Source organism: Lissotriton helveticus, chromosome 5_1 (genome assembly GCF_964261635.1).
Source record: "Lissotriton helveticus chromosome 5_1, aLisHel1.1, whole genome shotgun sequence".
NCBI classification, from domain to species: Eukaryota; Metazoa; Chordata; class Amphibia; order Caudata; family Salamandridae; genus Lissotriton; species Lissotriton helveticus.
In genome coordinates, this window is record NC_136065.1 from 1,568,262,249 (window position 1) to 1,568,277,573 (window position 15,325).

A 15,325-nucleotide genomic window follows, 5' to 3' on the forward strand; every position below is an offset into this window, starting at 1 on the left:
GATCCCAATAACTTCCGGCCGATCACCAGCATCATGACTCTAGCTAAAATGCTCGAGAAATGTGTTCACACACAGCTCTGCAACCGTATTGAGAAATCTTAGCTCCTTGCCCTCTACCAGTTGGGTTTCAGAGTGGGGCACTGTACTGAAACAGCACTAATATGTGGCAAATAAAACACCCAGGTAACAAAAATACACTGGCAAAGTAATAGACAACAGATAGAATAAAAAGTATTGAAGCACTGAGATTAGCACAAAAGTATCAATTTAATAATTTGTATAAAAATATCATTAACAGATTCATTGACATTGTGATTAAAAGATTAATATAAAAAATTGATATAAAACAAAATTTGTTATGGTTTCTTGTGTGGAATGATACAATGTGGAGATGGTTCAGTCTACGCATTTCGACACCTTGAGAGTGTCTTCTTCAGGACACTACCATCAATTCTCTAGAAATAGAATTAACAAAGTTTAGAATATTATATTTATGTGCTGTACAATACATGTTTGATCTGAAATAACTTTGCCAGAGCTTTATGATACAATTGATTGATAAACTTCATTGCATATATTCTATAACAAAAAGACACAACTCTGTTTCTATAACATAGAATCCATCATGAGAAAGGGGATGATTTTATGGCTTAAGGGAACAGTCTTACGATATCGTTACGTAACATTGCTACACTAGGAACAGATATTGTTAAACAACATGTAGTTATCACATAAATTTATGACAAACAGCAACGTGCAGAATAGCGTAATAGACATAATAGTATGCAGTTTTTATAGAGAAGAAAGATTTGCTGGACCTCCTGTCGACTATTCCTGACAGTTTTATTGTTCTTTTATGATTAAGATGGAGGATCTTATTATGTATTTAACTTTGTGAGATACGTCCTGAGTTTAGGGGTAAAGCTAAAGGTAGAAGGCTTCGTTGATATTGCAGTAAAGAATATCGGTATTTACCTTATAATGTATCTTTCCAGAGAAAATTGTGAGCTCTTTTAGTCCAGGTGGGTATGATCACAACTAGTCAGGCAGAGTTTTCTTTTTATGCTAATAATTGTTGGAAAAAAAACATATATAGTCAAATATTACTGTTAAATAAAGCTGTATATTGAGTAAATGCTTACTGATCGATAATTGCATGAGGACAGTGACAAATAAATGGATAAACATGTACTATTCATTTCATCGTTTCTCTAAATTGTTTACTTGTTTCAAATACGTCGAATGAGGCTTTTTCTGTGCTACTGTCTTTCTAATTTTCATTTGCGTTACACAGACACCTATAATGTTAACTTAATTTTACCTGATGAAAGGCTACTCCATAATGTGGGAATTCCTTTATGCGGTGTATTTCTTTTCTCCGAAATGGTAACGTTTTTTCCTCTGAAACAGAGGAGTTTCCTAATTAGAGGTCAGCACTAAATAATATAGTTGATGATGCCTTGAGATTCCTTGATCAAAACGTCCCTTTTCTTCTGATTCTTCTTGACCTGGCCTCAGCATTTGACACCATCATACATGAAAACCTAGTTGCTCTTCTTCAATATAGGATGGGATTTTCGGGGCTCGTCTTAAACTGCTTTGCCTCTTTCTTACAGAACTACACCCAAAGGATCAAAGTTAACCAATCCCTTGCAACCAGAGCCCCGGTCACCAGTGGAGTACCTCGAGGCTCTGCACTTTCGCCCACTCTTTTCTACCTTTTTATGGAACCGCTCTCCGATATTCTGAACTGCTCTAACTTCCAGTACCATATGTATGCTGCTGACACACAACTACATTTGAAGATCGCCTCTCCTGAAGACATAAAAGCTCTAAATGATGCACTCCTAAAAACTCAACAATGGTTAAACCTTAACCATCTAATGTTAAATACCCTCAAAACGGAATTCCTTCTGATTGCCCCCCGCAACCACTCTGCACCTACCCTGGACTGGTCCAAACATCTTACTGCACTTAACTGCACTCTGCATGTTGTCGACTCAGTTAAATCTTTAGATATAACCTTGGACAAATAACTAAATATGCAATATCACATAAGTGCAACTATTTGGGGAGCCAATCTTCAGCTCAACACCCTTAGGAAAATCAAGCCTTTCCTTCCACCTGAGGACATCCAGCCTGATGTACAATCCCTAGTTATCTCATGCCTGGAATATAGTTCGGTGACCCTTGCTGGACCACCTAAAACTAGTTTGGCACCGTTTAGAGCCACATTGAATGCTTCGGCCAGACTCATCACTGGCTCCAGAAAAGATGACCACATCACACCAGACCTAATTCAACTAAACTGGCTGACCATTGAAGCGAGGATTGGGTTCAAGATAGCTTGCCTGATGCACAAAGCTTTTCATCACAACACCCCCGCTTAGATTGCATAAAAACTTGAGCTATCTGGCTCGAGACGGAACTTAAGAAGCTTTAGCACCCTATTATTGAAACCTCCCAAATTGAACGAGGAAAGATCTTACAATCATGCTTTCTCGGGTCTTGCTCCAAGAATATGGAAGGCTCTTACCCCTGAGATCAGAACCTACCCATCTACTGCTTCTTTCATAAATCATGTCAAATGGCTACTCCTGAATGACTTTCAAAACTATTAACCCGGACACTACCACTATCTACTTCTGTCTCCGTTCTGGACACTCTTTTTATCGCGTTTTTGTTTTGTTTCTTCTCTGCTGAAACCTTACAGGTCCCACTAGAGAGGTAGTCTACCCCTGCCCCCTTTTCCCTTGTGTGTCCCCCCTCTTGAACCTTTGCTTCTTAAGTTATCTCTTTTGATCCATTTTGATGTTGTACTCATACTTTTGCCATTTTGTACAGCACTCTGATACCGGTTTGGGTCTTTTTCACGCCTTATAAAACTTTTCAAATAAATAAGAGCAAAGAGCTCTTCAACATCATCAACGAATTCTCCAACCCCTCAGCTGCAACAAACATTATCCCCTCACAGGAACTCTGTGACAAAATTGCTAACTTTTTCCATGACTAGATTGCCAACATCTACAGAAACTTCAAACCCCAGCCCAAAGCCACCGACTTCTTCAAACAACACAATGACCAAGCTACCACCACAGACATCTGACGAACCAAATGAAGACAGCCCGCCCTACAGGACACCGCTTTCATCATGAACTCAGTACCCTCAGGTGCCCCAACCGACCCATGCCCTCACCACATTTTCAACCTAGGCGCAGCCAGAATCTGCAACATACTCACCACCTTGTGCAACACCTTAATTGCCCCTGCCACCTTCTCCGAGGACTGAAAACACACAGAAGTCAACGCCCTATTAAAGAAACCATCGGCAGACCCCAGCAAACTCAACAACTACCGACCAATCTCCCTGCTCCCGTTCCCAACCAAAAAGTTAGAAAAAGCCATCAACCAACAACTCTGATCACATCTGGGACAGAACATCCTACTCAACTCCTCACAATCAGATTCTGAAGCAACTACAGCACCGAGACAGCCCTCATAGCGGCTACTGATGACATCTGAGCCCTACTTAATTGAGGCGAGAGTGCAGCTCTGATCCTCCTAGACCTCTTGACAGCCTTCGATATGGTCTCCCACCACACTCTCATCACAAGGCTTCACAACATAGTCATCCAAGGAGCCACTCTCAGATGGATTGCTTCTTTCATCACCAAAAGAACGCAAAAAGTCTGCCTCCCCCCTTCACCTTTGAAACCAATTAAATCATCTGTGGAATCCCACAAGGATCATCGCTCCTTCCTACCCTCTTTAACACTTATATGACATCTTTGGCCAGCATCGTGAAAATACACGACTCAACATCATATCCTACACAGATGAAATACAACTCATCCTCTCCCTCTCTGAAGACACCACCAACACCAAGACCAACGTCCACAGCAGCATGACAGACGTCACCAACTGGATGAGGGGCAGGTGCCTGCAACTCAACACCAACATGACAGAGGCACTAAATTGTAAGATTCTCGAGCAAGAAAATTAAGAGTTACTCAAAGTTCAATACTCCAATGTATTCAGTGATGCTTTATTTAGTATTGTCCACATGCATCCAGCAGTCTTATTTATTTATTTATTTATTCAAGAGATTTATATAGCGCTGGCTAGACCCGGAGGTATCAAATATATGATATGTCCACCATCAACTTCATCAGGGCTACAAATCAACAAACTAAACCATATATGACTACATGATCTCATCCTTAAGTAGTTATCAGCCACCATATCCCTGGTACACAAACGTCCATGTTACCCCATAGTCCAAAATACTATTTCTTGAGATTTAAATTAAGAGTTAAGAACTGTGCAACCACAAGCAAGACTAAGCATCCAAAGGAAAAAGGTTAAGTAGTGCATCCTAAAACCGTTCATATTACCCAAAAGTGTGAATAATATTCTATACATCCCTCTTACATAAGAGGAAGAAATAGCTCATTCCAAGACAGACTTCCTGTGCCTATGGTGCCACAAGTACACAGACATATGATATCTGAAATCAAAACCAAATTTTGCATCTTACAATGTGTGGTACTCTTATGACCTTGCCACCTATCTATATTACATTGTAAGACAGAGGTACTGATTTTCGGAAAACAAAAGGTCTACTTGGGACGCACACTGGTGGCCCTCAAAACCCGGACGTACTCCTACCCCCAATGACAACGCTAGGAACCTAGGCATCGGTATAGACACCAAGCTAACCATGATGACTCAGGCCAACTCCATCTCCTCCTCCTTGTTCTTCATCCTCTGCATGCTTCATAAGATATTCAAATGGCTACTACAAAGCTTAAGACGCACTATCACTCAGGCCCTCATCTCCAGCTAACAGGACAACTGGACTATGGCAAAGCTCCCACCGTAGGGATCGCAGCTCACTTCCTCCAACGACTACAGACCACACAGAACGCCACAGCCAGACTTGTTTTAGGTCTCCCCAGATGAACTCACATCACCCCCTCCCTCAGGGTACTCCACTGGCTCCCTGTACAGAAAGATACCAGTTCAAGCTCCTGACCCATACATACAAGGCCCCACACAACTGAAGACCCGCCTACTAGAACTACTGCCTGAACTTCCATCAATGCACCAGACACCTCTGCTCCGCGTTCCTGTGTTTAAACCTCGCCCTCTGCATCTGACGTAGCAGATGCGGAGGTCGCTGCTTCTCCTACCTAGTAGCGAAGATATGGAAAAAGCAACCCTTTTATCTACATACCTCCCAGTCTCTTCGAGAGTTCCGAAAGCCTCTAAAGACCTGGCTATTCGTCTAATCAACTGGACCCTGCCAGAGCCTGAATACCGTCATGGCTGACAAGAAGCACTCTACAAATCTACTGATTGATTGAAAGTGCATTAAATATTAGACTGTCGAGAAGTCTTTTCCTCAGTTTGCAGGATAGCATACACATAGTTTGCTGCCCTGTCCAATGTTTCCAGCAGATCTCCTATCCTTTAGAAGCTGGGCAGGTATGTAGGAGAACGTGCTTCAAACACACTGTTTTAAAATCATGTTTCTTGACCTGTCAATGTTCTAGATAGCGATTCATCGGTTGTGGAGAACCAATGGGAGATGGCTGAGCACACTGGACCCATAGTCCTCTCCAAATTCTTTGCACTTCCGGTTTTATTCAACACCCAGGCACCTGGTGCACACATTAGAGAGAGCAGCATTACACAGCTGTAGTTTATGTTATTAAGCCAGATCTGGTTTATTTCTTAAGTCAGTCTTTCTGTGCAGACAGGGAACTCCCTCCTGTACGTGGGTCCAGTGAGTGGTTAATCTAAATGAAGAGATAGGCTGAGTTATGAAGGATATGTGGAAGAGTTTAGCCAGCTATTGAGTCCTGTGAGTGAGTGTGTGTGGCACTCTATTGTGTCAGAAGATGTGAGCTGCATAAAGTAGTACATGACTCTACCTATTCAGCTCCCTCCTCATCCCGGTCCTTGCTCTTTAATGTGAGGCCACTTTAAATTCAAAGTAAAGCTGCCTATACCCCTGTCCCTCCTCAACCTTTCCTCTAAGGAGGTAGGGGTGAGGCTATGAAGGGGCCTCCCACCTTAAGCACATCATTCTTCTGCTGCCTGTATGAGATGAATGGCTCTAGCTTCACCAATAATACATTGCCAAGAGAAATTTATTGGGGGTCTGGATAGGTTTCCTCTGTCTCGCTAGGTGGGGATTGATTGGACCCTGGATGTAAGGAGCACTATGGGGCAAGGGGGTTCTGGACCAGTGTGCAAGTTGCATGGTCCAGGATATCCCTGGATACTCTTTAGGATGAGGAAGACCCAAAGTAGGGAGTCAAGATCCAGGATTGCCCATCAAACTGGGTAGCTTAGTCCCTATGGGGGTGGGGTGTATGTGAGTAGCCCCTCTGGAAATGTCAGGATCTTCTGTGAGCCCAAGGATGTGAACAAGATGCACAATGAGGCTCAACCACCTCCGAAGACAGCCTCACCACAGGAACGCCACCAGCCATGGTGTGTCTGTCTGGATGTTCTGGCCGAGGCTTTTCTGAGGTGCAAGATCTCAGAGACGGGTGCAGAAGGCCTACAGAAACACATGTAACAAAATAAGCCTTGCACAATTTGTCTTGTTGAGGAGCTTTGGCAAACAGCGACTTGTGGATCGTCTGCTGGTTTCCTCCGTGGACCTTTCCTTCCTGTAGCAAGCTTTCCTTCCAGCGGTGCAAGAGATTCTATTGAGGTTTGATTTGTGAGATGCTATTAAGGTTGTTTAAAAAAAGTCTTATTCTTCGTGGCTAACACCTTGGGCAAGCATGGACAGTTCATGGATAGCTGGAATGGTAACAATTTGACGCTGCAACACACATTTGTGCATTATTACAACCTTAGTGTGGATCGTCCCCTCAAGGGTTACCAACCTGCTGGGTGATTCATGGAAGCATATCAACCAATCAACACTGCGGCTGGTTGGTTATTGGTGTAAATGGGCTCATGTTGTCTGTGGACCTTATAGGTCTCTCATATTTAGAACTAGGTTGGACAAGGTGTGCAGCGCTTTATAAAGCTAGGTGGTTGGTATCGTTCGAGGCACTAACACCATGGGGCAGGACAGAACCGGTACCTCGAAGCAGGGTCAGTATATGTGAGCCAGGAATCCCAGCCTGAGTGACCGTCCCTGTCAGGGCGAACGGACAAATGGATGCACAAGTTAATGAATGCATGAGTTAATGAATCAAGGTATTCCTGAGTAGCTGCACGATCAGTTTCAACGTGGATTATACTTTAAAATGGAAACTCGAGTGTGGGCGAGACTTGTGGAGAGGAATATTTCTATAATGCTGTGCGGTGATGCTAAATCACTCATTATTACATTTAACACTTTAAAACGAAGACAAGGAGAGATGGCAGATTACACTGTACTTTAAAATATACGTCAAAGCCTGACAATGCACGCACACTGACCCCCTATGAACATCAAAGCTATATTTATATTGGCCTAGCTAACTTAATAGGTACTATCGTGAAACACAATATTACACGCCATTAATCAAAATAGAACAATGCTATAGACTGCGTATCTGTAATTAAACAACAGAAGGAGGTACTACAATAACTGTAATCTGTCACTCTACTAGCACTCCAGAATACTACAACACGAAACTCTGAAAACAAACAAAACAAGCGTTTGCAATGCAATAGGTCTCGTATTTGTGAGAGTTTGAGCTATTGGCATGGAAAATGACAATGCTTTTTATGTATGTGTTTTAAAAAATTGCAAGCAGTCGTAAACACGCACTTTTCTACTTATAGTCGTTGCTTACGAGAATGAAGGCTGGCAGTAACTGCGCCTCGTTTACCGCCAGTCATGCTTCCCGTAAGCAAGGACTACAAGTACAAAGTGCTTGTTTACGCATCGCTTTCAGGTTTTCAAAACACATAAATAAAAGGTATTGTCATTTACAATTGCAAAAGCTCAAACTCTTGCAAATGCGAGACCTATTGCATTGCAAATGCTTGTTTAATTTTGTTGTTTTGGGGATATCACTGCATAGAAGCATCTTTTCGTCAAAAACACAAGCAATTAAATGAATTTCAAAGCAGAAATCAATCGCTACAGAGAAAACTACATTGCAAACCACAATTTTATAGCAATACCAAACTGAAAACAAACACTGGCAAAGCCAATAGGTTTAATGTTTGTGTGATCAAGCAGGTGTAACCCATTGTACTAAGGTGCTGACAAAAGCATCAGAACAATAGATTCTATAGAAAAAAAGGTTAACTTTATATTCTATAGCATCCATTTTACAATTACTTTTACCAATTCTCACTTCCCAACGGATGTAAAAAGTCCCTCATTCATTCCAGTGGACACAAAAGAATGCACCCAAACAGCCAACAGACAAAACTGTGATAATGAAATAATCCAGTCACTTAATACAAGAGGAGTTTGGAAATACTGCAAATAAATGGATGAAGGCTCCAGAGCTAAAGAAGCTAACAACTGAAGGATGATCATCCAAAGCACCTAAAGAATGTATAGAATGCGTTTGACAGGAATAACACAACCAACATAGACGTCTCACCAAAAGGACGTTCATTCCTTACCCAGTGACAACATCATACATGTTTCTCAAATGGATAAAATAGCATTTCCAAAACCAGGCAAAAAAAAATCTGCACGTTTTGGGTTAAGTTCCACCTGACATTTTTTGAACATTGGATGAGCCACAATACAGAAATCATCCATTTTATTTTTTTATTTAAATTCTCTCATTGTAAAAGGAGCCTGCCATCTTTTTCCCTCTTTGGAAAATCTGACACTTCAAATTAGAAATGGCACAAGAGGGTACTTTTCTACTTTTGGTGGATGTATTGGGGAACGTCATTTACAACGCGGTGTTTACACCGCACGACCTTTTCCCCGCAGCTATTACAACGCAAGTCGTTACTACGACTTGCGCTGGATGGCGCTGTGGGATAAGGAATGTTTTAATTTTATAGTCCAACACCTTCCCTACTGTTACGGGGACTGGTGTTGGAATATAAAATTAAAAAATTCCTAAATCCGCGCCCTCCAACGCAAGTCGTTGTAACGACTTGCGTTGTAAAACCTGCGATGTCATGTACCGCGATCTATTAGATCGCGTTGTACTGACATACATCCGGATGTATTAGGTTGAGTGCTCCATATAAAGTAAATATTCTTTTTCCATTTTAAATTATTTTTGTATTGTTGACTAGTTGCCGAAAAAGAGGGGGAAGGAAACACCTCTAATCCACGAAACAAAAAGAGCTTTAATTATATTTCACGGTGAGTAAATTTAGAATGACTAAGATAGTGTGAGGATAGATTAATGTTCTTATTCAATAAAATGATGGCTTTAAAAATAAATATGAAAGATGAGCCAATTGAATGCCTTTGCAGGTCACAAAACAATATATAACAAGGCACCTACAACTTGCAGTCATTGAGAAGAGGAAAAATGAACACAATAACAAAATAACTAGGTCTACATGAAAGATGAGGGATACATGAACACCAACCCCTCCCAATTCTTCTCACAATGCCTGTGTGCCCTGGCAAATATCCACTGTATGCTCACAGAACAACAGCCTTTGAATCAGAAAGGTACTCCGTATGCTTAGTACACAATGCTTCCTACAATGGAGATAGCGTGATGCCGATTTCACATATAGAAAAGGCGGGCGCCTGTGTTGTTGATCTGAAAGCTTCGCCCATGTTGTTGATTTGAAAGTGGGTGCCCGTGCTCATACCTATAGTGCGTCACCCGGGGAAAGGGGTCGGGAGAGGAGGGGGCGGTGCGGGATGATGGGCTGCAAGCCATGGGGATATGATTGTGCTCATGTGGTAATTGATGTCAGCGAGGTGCCCATATCAAAAGAAATGCGTGGCCAACATTCCTTTTAATAAAAAAAAGATATATTATTTTATGAGCAGTGTTAATGGCGCGGCTGCCATTCTTGAAGCAAAACATACAAGATAAAATAAAATGCAGCAGTGCTGCTTAAGAAAACACAAGGTGGAAGAGACGCCATGCGCGAGCAAAAGAGACGAGGTGACCGAGAAAAATTTCCAGTCCGGGTTGGCAAGCCTGAAAGGAGACAGGGAGAGGACCAAAAAGCAAATCAAAAGCGCACATTTAACATACAGTGTTATGTTATGTTATGTTAATAACATTTATTAGGCGCAACAGCTGCCCCAGCGAAGGGGCGTCCTGGCGCCTGATCATATGCAACAACACAACAGATCAGAGCTAACAGAGGGAGATATTAGCCTACAGAGATGAACAAGTGGGTTTTGATGGCCCTTCTAAAAAGGGTCAAGCTGTTAAGGGCCCGAATATGAACAGGAAGGGAATTCCATAAGTCTGCCGCCAACACGCGGAAGGAACGTCCTCCCATCCTGCTAAGCCTGAACCTAGGCTTATTCGCCAGATACTGGGCTTCGGATCTAAGGGATCGCGTGGGGACATAAGAAGAAATAAGGCCTGTCAGGGCCGGAGGAGAAGAAAGCTTTAAGATCTTAAATGCCAGACAGAGAACCTTGAATTTGATTCTCTGTCTGACCGGAAGCCAGTGCAGAGAGGCCAAGACAGGAGAGACAGAACATCGTCTCGGAAGACCTACAATGGCCCGTGCAGCAGCATTCTGCACCCTCTGGAGCCTCGTCGCCTCAGCCTGATTGACTCCAAGGAGCAAGGCACTCCCGTAGTCTATCCGTGAGAGGATAGAGGCCTGAACCACCAGTTGACGTGTGGGAGGGTCGAAAAATTTGAGAACTGGTCTAAGTCCTCGCAGAATGCCATAGCAGGTGGCTGCTGTCTTCTTTGTATGGCTGGCAAAAGAGAGGTTAGAATCCAGCCATACCCCCAAATTTTTTACTTCTTCCACTGGGATAGGCATCGCCCCCAGTTCGAGAGGCCACCACTGGTCACCCCAGAGTTCCGCCTGCTTCCCCACAATCAGGACCTCGGTCTTTTTGGTATTAAGCTGTAAGCAGTTGTTACGCATCCAACTAGCCACAGCTATCAGTCCTGCCCGGAATCTGGGTGCAGTCACCTCAGGGTCCCCACTGAGTGTCACCGCCAGCTGCGTGTCGTCGGCATACGATGTCATCGTAAGGCCATATTGCCTGACGACAGCAGCCAGCGGTTTCACATACAAGTTGAATAGTGTGGGGCTGAGGGCAGAGCCCTGAGGGACTCCCAGTTCCAGAGGATGACACGAGGACTGGCCAGGTGGAATGGCTACTTTAAAAGACCGGTCCGAGAGGAATGAGCGGAACCACTTAAGAGCCTTCCCGACAATCCCCACTTCCTCCAGACGCCGTAGCAAAATGTCATGAGACACCGTGTCGAACGCGGCGCTCAGGTCTAACAATAGGAGCGCCGCGGTCTGCCCCGCGTCTAGCACTGATCGCAAATGCTCAATCATAAAGAGCAAAGCCGTTTCAGTGCTATGTTGCGCACGAAACCCATTTTGAGTCTCGTCAAGGATGTTATTACGCGAAAGGTGGGCAGACAGAATGGTATTCACGTGTGCCTCCGTAACCTTGGCGGTCCAAGGCAGGAGGGAGATGGGCCGATAGTTCTCCGGGAGCAGGGGGTCAGAATTCGGTTTCTTCAAGATGGGTTTGACCACAGCCTGCTTCCAGGGTAATGGCACCACGCCCTCACTGAGTGTGCCGCGCGCCAATGAGTAGCAGAGGCGGAGCTTCTACCCCACTTCCAAAAGCAACCCGACAACAATAGATCTGCCAGGGCGAGTTGCGCATTCGCTGCGACGCTAGGCAAGACGTAAAAATGACATCTGCATACAGTTTCCTGCGGGATAATCGATATGAAAAATGTACACACCAATCAAATGGACAAACAAATTGTACGTGAAGGAAAATGTGCAGATCGATTTAAACCAAAATACGTTTTTAAGTGATACACATTTATAAAAATCGAAAAATGTGTGTGACTCTTGACCAAATAGAACACAAACTACATGCGGGCTCTTGCATATGAAATGCAATTAATTTATGTAGGTGACTGGGATGTTTCTAGCCACTGAACGATAAAAGAATCACATAAACTTTTGAGGTTGCATTTTAATAGCACTGGTTATTACCGTCTGCTTAGAATTCATTGTCCGCATATTTTAAGAAGGGCATTTAAAGATGCCAGTCGCACAGGTCTAAGCCTCTGGCGCCATCTGCTGGGAACTGCCATCCAGGAACCTACTGAACAAAGAGACGCAAAGGTGTTAAAAAAGAGAGGAGGGAACGGTCAAAACAAATGGCCCCTCACCATGGCGCCAAAGCAATTATTTTGTGATGTTATACAGCTCGGACTTGGCTCGTGAGCATCAGAGCGCTTTACAGTAGGACCAGAATAAAACAGTCACATGCGAATCCCAATTACAAACGGACCAAAACAAAACAATGACATAATGCATACCATAGACAGTTTAAGACTGATTAGAGAGTACATTGAGGGGTGGTAGAGGACCGGAAACATTACCCCAGAGTCTGTCGAAAGGAAGAGCTTCGAGTTCAAAGCATTATGCACTTTAGTTTATTTGTACGTTTTATAGGAAACCCAGAGCTTCTTATATAAAGCCCTTGATTTTTAAACACCGTAGACCCACTCTCGCATACTTATAAACACTGGAATGAATCTATGTCTATCTGTGTTGCACTTAAGGGATTTAGGAATACATCTCTCGGACTCAGGAAAGCGGTCACCATGAATCGTAGGATTATGTGGAACAGTCTTTTTACTTGTTGTTTTAATCGTTTTAAAACCGTTTACTGATTCTATGAAACATATTGTACGGTTCTCTGTGCCTCCCCAAGGAAGAGTCTCACGCAGGATCTAGGTATGGCACGTCTTTATTCTTCTACGGCCATCACTACACTAACTTTTTACCCCGTTCTCTCCTGTCCCGCCCCTTCCGCCTCCGCTTGTCCTGTCCCAACATCAGGGTCAGGCGAAGACGACACAACACCTCCCCCTTTTGTACAATAATGCTTACTGTCTCTTAGAGTTCTTCAATGAGGCGGACTGGTCGTCTGGCGGTCCGTCGTGGGCGACTGGTCCGCACTGGATCCGGCGCATGGTATCTCTGACCTCTTCATGTCTTATCGGGCTGGAATGTTCTCGTCGCTGTTCTCACTTTGGCTTAGCGAGTCAGTGCTGGAGTCCTGGATCTGAGCTCGGTCCCGAGCAGAGGGGTTGCATCTTTTGAAATACGAAATGTTCCGGGTTATTCATTTGTTATCGGCCTCCGCTGTGATCATGATCCCTTTACAACTGGAGACTCGCAATGGGTGTGTGGGGCATCGACTGTCTGCTTTTGTTCTATGGTCGCGCTTGACCATCACCCAATCTCCTTCCTGAATGTCTGTTTGTTTCGCATGTCTGCGTTGGTCGGCATAGTTCTTCATTTTTAGTTTCTTGTCATGATCCAACTTCACCAACGTATCATGATCGGTGGTCACAGTTCGGGATTGTGGGACGGTACTTGAGGTAGGTAACCGTGTACGTGGAACCTGCCCAAGCATCAGAGTGGCCGGGCATTGATTTGTGGTGCTTTGTGACGTGGTGCGGTACGCCCGCAGTACTTCATTCAAGACTTGTTGTATGTCGCGGCGAGCGAGTTCTACTTTCTGGACCGCCTTCTTGAGGGTCCCCATAAACCGTTCAACCATACCGTTGGCTTGAGGCCATAAGGGGGTGATTTTCCTGTGTTTGAAGTTAAGATGTTTTGCGAATTCGGAGAATTCGTGCCCATTGAAGGGCGGGCCATTGTCCGTCTTTACTCCCATGGGGATTCCCCATGCTGCAAAGGTCTCGTCGATGACAGGAATTACAGCCGTCGCTTTGGTGGATGGTACTTGATGTGCGATGGCAAACCGAGAGTATTCGTCCATGATGACGATGATGTATTTGCCCGATTTTAGCGCACCGAAGAAATCAATGGCCACTTGCTGCCACACACCATTTGGTAGTTCAGACATCTGTAAGGGAGCTGGCGGTTCGTCACGACCCACTAATTGACACGAGACACAGTCCTTAAGCATGGTCTCCACCATCTGGTCGAGCAACGGAAACCAGACACGTTCCCGGAGTGCTTTCTTGGTAGACTATCCCTCTGTGTCCTTCGTGAGCCAAGTTGATAATTCCCTGCCGCAGTCGTTGAGGAATTACTATCCTTCCTCCTCTTGCAGTAAACCATCCGCACTGAGTGAGAGTTCCTCCTGGACATGCCTGAATGCCACAAGTTCTTGGACATCTATGGTTGCATTTTGATGGTTGTCCCTCAGGTGTCTCCATGAGTTGGTACGTATTCGGTCCATAACGTCTTGAATCGTGAGATCATGACCAGTCGCTTCACGAATGGCTTCCAATGGTACGGCCGTCGGGCACGCATTGTCGATGACAAAGTGAATGTATTCTTCCGCTAGCGAGCATTGTTCCTTGGTGTGCAGCTGTGGGTGCCGTGATATGTAGTCTGCTGGATTCTCCGACTTCCCGGGCTTGTGGACACTGGTGTATATATAGTCTTGGAGATGTAGGCCCCATCTTTCTATGCATGGAGGCATTTTCGCTCTGGGGTTGCCAAATATAGTGATAAGGGCTTGGTGGTCTGTGACGAGGGTAAAGTGCTTTCCATAAACGAAAAGATGGAAGTGCTCGCAGGCCCATACAACAGCGAGGCTCTCCTTTTTGGGTTGGGAGTAGACCTTTTCCGTGTCAGTGAGACTGCGGCTGGCTTAAGCAACTAAGTGACGTTGGTCCCTGTCATCGTTATATTGTGCTAGAATGGCACCTAGCCCCACTGGACTGGCATCAACTGTTATTTCAGTTTTCCTTTTGGTGTCACAGTAGGCCAGATTGATGGAAGAACTCACACCCTTCTTGATCTTGTTAAAGGCGTGTTCACATACGGGTGTCCATAGAAACTGTTGACCTTGACGGGTGAGTTCTCTGAGTGGGTAACTGATGGTTGCATAATCTTTAATGTAGCGAGCGCAATAGCTCGCCATTCCCAGGAATGATCGAAGGTCACTGATGTCTTGTGGTTGAGGGGTGTCTGCTAAGGCTGACACTTTCTCAGGGTCTGGTTTCATGCCGTCTTTGGAAAAGATGTGTCCATAGAATTTTAAAGTCGACTTGTGGAATTTGCATTTGTCTGAGTTCAGTGTGAGGTTGGCATTTAGTAGCACGTGGCATACATGGTTTAGTGCTTTGTCGTGTTCTGTATGATTTTCTCCAAACACCAGGATATCGTCACTATAGTTAAAGGCATTCGGGATACCTTGAAT

The 15,325-nt window shown here is 44.2% G+C and overlaps 1 long non-coding RNA gene across 1 annotated transcript in view; it reads right to left on the reverse strand.

Moving 5' to 3' along the window:
- Positions 1 to 322: 322 nt before the first annotated feature.
- LOC144753707 (uncharacterized) overlaps positions 323 to 15,325 on the reverse strand; it is a 153,065-nt gene continuing 138,062 nt past the window's right edge. The window contains exons 3-5 of the long non-coding RNA XR_013594492.1: positions 12,127 to 12,238; positions 976 to 1,065; positions 323 to 455 (exon numbers count right to left, since the gene is read on the reverse strand). This is a non-coding gene — a long non-coding RNA (uncharacterized LOC144753707). The remainder of the gene's footprint in view (positions 456 to 975; positions 1,066 to 12,126; positions 12,239 to 15,325) is intronic.